Raw genomic sequence first — 6500 nt, 5'->3', positions numbered from 1 at the left:
AGGAAAAATATAGAAACTCTTTGGTCATTTTTGAGCGAGATGCTAACGGTCTAATCAGATTCAATGGTCAACGCTAAGCTAAACTAAAAGTGCTACCGCCAGACCCAGAGTTCGGCTGAATGGATTCAAAAACGGTAAAACTCAACTGTTTAACTCTAGGGAAATTGGAAAATGTATATAAAATGCATATTTTCTAAATATTTAATACCAACAACCTACAACTCTTCAACAAGACATGGCTCAGGAAAACCTTTTAGCTTTTGCACCAGACTGCCACAAAATCAACACAGCGCAGCTGACTACAGTGTTAAATCAAGTTCTGTCCGCCTCAAGCTCCTCTAGGTCTGTGAAAGATTTGAGAACATGTGGCAGTTGTCCTCGTTTTATTGAATTAGTGCTGATAGTAAATTAAAAACAATTTGAGCCATACACTGTTATTTGATTAGTGCGTGTTTGCCATAAATCGAAGAACGATAACTTTAATTATTTTGCTTTCATGCCTGCCAATGTAAAATAACTTTTCACTTGAGCATTTTCTCATATGCTCATTATCATATCACAATTTCAGCAATACTGAGGTATGAAACTGGAACTTAAACATTGAGCCGTGTGTTTGGAGTCCCACAGGGCAGTGCAACATTCGTCATCAATGACTCTTAAGTCGTAAGGTTCAATACTATTGGCAGGCAACTCCGTCTGCCCGAAAAGGCTCACAATATCACGCCCTTATCTCCTGCATCCATTTGGTCTCTTCGATACAGTCCTGACCTCTCACTCAATGTCACAGGTTGTACGTCGAGTCTGGTTATGAATCATGTCAGTAAATTTCCCTTTCCGGTCACTTAAATCAACTTTTATCAAGGTTGGACATTGACAGGAATTCCACTGGGATTAGTTTTTCGGTGAAAAAAAAGAGGAATAACAAGCAGAGACTTTGAGGTGTGTGCTGTCCAAGTAAAATAAAAGCAATGTTGTATCAAATTTTATTTATAAATAAATAATAATTGTATTATTGTAATCATATATTAATATTCATTTGTTATCAGTTAATAATACATTTATAAGTGTACTTTTAATGAAGCAGATTTATTCATTTAAAAAAACTACATTTATTGTTTTTAATAATTATTTTATAATAACTTAGAAATGTATTTACTGAGTAAATAAGAATTTATATTTATTTCATTATATTACTTATTTTATAGTAAAATATTAGTGGTCAAATGATTAATCGCGATTAATCGCATCCCCTCTAAAAAGTTTTTGTTTACATAATATATGTTTGTGTGCATTCACAGTGTATATTTATTATTAATATATAAACACACACGCATGCATCTATGTATTTCAGGAAAATATGTTTTTTATATGTTAAATATATTTTATATTTATATAAAATTATATGAATTTATATGAATATAAATATAGACTTTAATGGACATTAAATACATTTTCTAAATGTATACAGTATGTGTGTATTTATACATACATTATAAATATACACAGGACACACATATATTATGCAAACAAAACTTGCAAACAACTTGCTAAAATTTTTTGACAGCACTAATAAAACTGCATTTATTACTTATTAGTAAACTTTATTATTATAATAATAAATTAACTTTTATTTAATAATCAAAAATTGTATGTGTTTCTTTGCAAGGATGAGGTCAGAAATAGTTCTTATAGTCCTGCCCTGAAGCCCTTCTGTTTTTCATTGAGGCTCGTATCTCAGTTAAAGCACTTTCATTATGTCTGTGGGTTGGAGCTCTGTGTTTAGCCCATGTGGCCCGTAACAGGCAACACGCTCACGATTACAGACCATCTTGGGTGATGAGTTTTGTGGGCTCATCAGGGGTTAAGTTTGATCCTTGATTTGCAGTAGTGGGAGAGTATAAGTCACCAGGAGAATAGCATGCTAAATGTCAGTAATACTTAATGTATAACAGTATTTTATTGATTTTTACAGCAGTTGTGAAAGTACCAACCAAAGCTTGGGTTGTACAAATTTAAGCACTTATGCACTTCCCTCTACTCTTTAACTGCTAAAAAAAGGTGAAAACAATTATTGGATTCAGCTTCAATTGGGAATTTCCATTGTGACGTTCTAGACAGTTATAATTTAGCCAGCTGCATAATTTAGTAATAGCTGAAATAATTGCATCCCTCCCAAGCTGCCTTCAGCTCTTTGATGTATTTAATTGAATTAAAAATTAAAAAGCCACAAACTGTACTAGCCAAAAGCTAACCTGTGTATTAAATCTTAAAAGATAAGACAAGCACAATATAAGACAAAAAATTTTTAAAAAAAATCAGCATTGCAGCTGAACCCTGTGTTAGATAACATCAAGACGTTCTCATCAGAACCATATGTGACATCATTCCAGTGTCACAGACCCAGAGAACCCAGCCTGGTTGCCACGGCAATGCTAATTTATGACTAGCATCTAATTAAGGTGCAGCGTCTGGGGTTTTGTGGATATTGGCTCAGGGGAGGTTTAGTACATGGAAAAACCTAAAATAGACAACACCAGGGCCGTGCACAGACCTTTTGAGGGGCATGTGCTGAAAATGAAAAAGGGCACCCCCCTCCCTTTTTTTATATCAAGATTATTTAGTAAGCCTGCATAAAAGGAAGAAATGGTCACATCTTCATGACAAATTCAATAACACAAAATAATAGTCTCAAAAGCTTTAGATTTATTCACGATTAATAACAACCATAATAATAATATTAGATAATTAGATAATATAGATAAACAGGGTTTTAAGGGCTTCTTTAAACCTAATTACAACAGCACCCTTCTGTGAGCCATGTGCTTGAAGATGTTTATGACTTCACTGTGATCCACTGGGATGTCCCTCTCTATGGCTATGAGGAGAAGATCTGAGAGTCTCTCCTCTGAGCAGAGGCTTCGGAGTTTGTTCTTAATTAACCTAATTTTTGAAAAGGATCTCTCCACAGTTGCAGTTGATACAGGTAGGGTGGCATATACTTTAAGCATATCTACCAGTGTAGGGAAAACGTGCTGGCCACTGGTTTCTTTTAGAGTGGAATGCATACTCTTCATGCAACTTGACTTGAAGGTGGTATGGTAAACCTTCAGCTCTGTCTTCAGTTGCTGCTCCTCCTCAACACCATACAGAGGCTTGGACAGCCTCTGGGTTTGGTGTGCCCACCCAGTTGTCATGAACTGTCAGGCTGTGGAATGACTGCAGTATTTTCCCTGTTGGCATCGTCCCATCTTCTTCTGAGTTCCTCTGTGATTGTATCCAGGAAAGCGAAGAACACCTTGGCCCGGTAGAACTCCTCAACAGTTTGGAAAGTATGGCTGTCTTGAGCAGCTGTGGTACTATGCAGGTATCGTGCTGGCACTTTCCTTTTCCTTTCCTGGCCAGGAGGTACTGTGGGAATGTCTGTGTAGGCAGTGAAGAGATCCAGATCTTTTTGTTGCAGAGCATCAGAGGCCACTCCAGTTACCTGGAACACTGGGGTGGTGATTTCTAAGCAAACAAGGAATTCAAAGTCGATAGCCTTCAGGTACATCTTTGCATCTCCAGCAGCTGTGTCAGGTGGGTCTGACTCAATGATGTCTGTCAGCAGCTTGATTAAAGCTTTCAGAACTTTACTGAGGGCTGTCAGGGATCTTTCTCGGCAGGCCCACCGAGTGTCAGACAACTTCTGCAGCTCAACAAAACGCTGACCAGGATACAAGGACTACTGGCATTTTAAAAATGCTGCATGCCTCTTTGTGGAGCCGGTGCAGAAAACATACAGTTTTTCCACCAAGGAGAAAAATGTCACAAAGTGAACATTTGACTTTGCACTCAAAGCAGATTCAAGCAGTGTGCCTGGCAATGAACATAAAGAGCCTTTTCATTGAGTGTACGTATCCGGGATTGAAGACCTTTGTACATTCCACTCATGTTTGCAGCCCCATCATATCCTTGGCCCCCTTCAAGTCAAATCCATTTTCCTGAAGGAGAGAGATGACCACATTTTCCAACTCTTTTCCTGTTGTGGACTCAACAGTGCAGACCTGGAGAAAACGCTCTTTAATTTCCATGTCACTTACGTAGCGAACTACAAAGGAAACTTGCTCTTTGTGAGAGACATCTGTGGTCTCATCTAGAAGGATGGAGAAGATTTGAGCATCTTTGATTTCGTTCTGTATTTCCCTCCTAATGAAGGTACCTAAGGATGCTATAATGTCATTCTGGCTCCTGTTTGAGAGAAGGAACACTTGGGGTCTTTTCATTGAGGCTTGTTTTTCCTGGATGGCATCCATATGCAGCTTCATTACGCTATCATACAGGGCCAATGTTTTCACAAGTTCAAGAAAGTTGCCTTGGTTTGCACTTGAGTTCGACTCATCATCTCCTCTAAAAGCTTGCCCCTGTCGTGCCAGATACAAGGTAATATCAATCAAACGTGTTAGGATTTCCCTGTTCTCTCTCGTGTTGCTCTCCCATGAATATCCGATGTATCAAAAGCAGCTTGTAGAGCTTTTTTGGAGTATATGTTCCATCTCACCATACTCATCATATGGGCCTCTGTGCTGGCAAGCTCTTTAATTTTTCCAGTGGCACTCCTCCATGTATCTATGCCTACTGTCTTCCAGGCTGTTTTGTTCTTGAATTTTTCTTCTCTTAGAAAAATGCGACAGCTAAAACAGTACATGGCATCATTTTTGGGTGAATACGCCAACCATGGGCGATCCGTGTACCATCTTCTCTGGAAAGCACGTCCATCTATGTTTTTTGGGGAATGTCATAACAGGCTGGCAAGGTCTGACTTTCTCACACATTTGAATATATCTGTCACTACAATTAATATTAAATGTCTGCATGTGGGCAGGATCTGTAGGGCAATTCAAAGCCACTAGTTTTGCAAAAAATACTTGACTCATACATAAACATGTTAACCAAATAATACAAATTAGCTTATAAAACCAAACAGAAACCAAAATCTTTTTTTATGAACTTTGCAAAGAAAAAAATAATATATATTATCTTTATTAGCTATTCTGTTTGGTTTTATAAGCTAATTTGTATTATTTGGTTAACATGATTATGAATGACATTGATAAGAGGGGAAGGTGAGCAATGAGTATTTACAATTAAGTATTTTTGACAAACTTTTTTGAAATATAATTTAAGTAATTATGTCCAACTCAATTCCAGATTATAAGAAACTATAGCCATACCGTTACTATAACATATCCAACATGTATCCGCCTACCTGGCAAAAATTTGATACTGTGGTGGACCAGGAATGTTGGTCTCTTGAAGGTCTCTTATTCACTACACTTTCCCTAAAATAAGCCAGCAATGAAAAAATAAATAAAAATAGTGTGAAAAGTACAGTTGCAGTGAAAAGCATTTCTGAAGGATCACGTGACACTGAAGAGTACTGAACTGGAGTAATGATGCTGAAAATTCAGCTTTGATCACAAAAATAAATTACATTTTAAAATATATTCAAATAGAAAACAGTTATTTAAAATTGGAAAAATATTACACAATATTACTGTTTTTGCTGTATTTTGGATCAAATAAATGAAGCCTTGGAATGAATCATGAATTACATTCTGCATGATAAAATATAAAGATTTCACAGACATCTTCTGTAATTTTTTTTTAGTTACTACTACAACATTACTGTAGTAAAACCATGTTTTACTACATTTTATACATGTGAGGACGAGCGGAGAGTATACCATAACATGATTAGCCTAAATGTTAATAAATTAAGTGTATCAGCAATCATAAATCAAAGAAGAAATTTCTTAGAAATATACGTTATCTAGGTGACGAGGATCACTCGTCGCTTTGTGTAAGTTCCAGTACGAAACAGCGCAGGGGCGCACCTGTTATGATTTTCCGATGGTAAAAACAAATGATATGTTGTTGTATTACTTATCAATATATAGTTTTTGACCAGCGAATGTGTGCAAATGTGAATTTTTTTGTCCGTCATTAAAACGGCGACGGCGCCAGCCGTCTACAGGTTACAAAATAGTTTTTGTAGCTATTGAGAGTGAGGAGTCACGTGCCGATTTGGGTTGATTTGGGAGGGGTCTGAGCCGGTCGGCCATGATGGTAGGCCACGCTATCAGTTGCCAGGGGCAACGCCTTCAGAACTTCACAGAGGCGTGACTAAACATTCCAGAGCTCTTTAATTTTTCAGCGGAACAGAGACGGATCCATGAATACGAGAAAGAAATGAAGAAAGTAAAGCAATGCAGAAAGATAAGGCGAAAGAAAGGGAACCTTACAGGAACAAGCTCACACCAAGCGCAAAACAGTGGTATTTGGAGAAGCTCTCAGGCATCCAAAATATCAACCCATACGAGCTCCCTGCAGCGGCACAGAGACCTGGACCATTTACCTCCATGCACACATATGAACATTGTGAATTATATTACTTACGATGTAAGTCACCTTGCATTCACGCTGTTAATGGCTTTAATCTAACCAGGACATTTACATCTTGC

General features: G+C 37.4%; 1 long non-coding RNA gene across 1 annotated transcript; it reads right to left on the bottom strand.

The window, feature by feature from the left end:
• Positions 1–2683: 2683 nt before the first annotated feature.
• On the bottom strand, positions 2684–6000 carry LOC132159793 (uncharacterized). Its single transcript, XR_009437903.1, has 2 exons — positions 5232–6000; positions 2684–2808 (listed from the first exon to the last, which is right to left on the bottom strand). It is a non-coding gene; the product is annotated as an uncharacterized LOC132159793 (long non-coding RNA).
• Between the last annotated feature and the right edge of the window lie 500 nt (positions 6001–6500).

Source organism: Carassius carassius, chromosome 16 (genome assembly GCF_963082965.1).
Source record: "Carassius carassius chromosome 16, fCarCar2.1, whole genome shotgun sequence".
Taxonomy (NCBI): Eukaryota; Metazoa; Chordata; class Actinopteri; order Cypriniformes; family Cyprinidae; genus Carassius; species Carassius carassius.
Note: the sequence above shows the minus strand (reverse complement) of the source record. Positions and strands in the feature narration are given on the sequence as shown.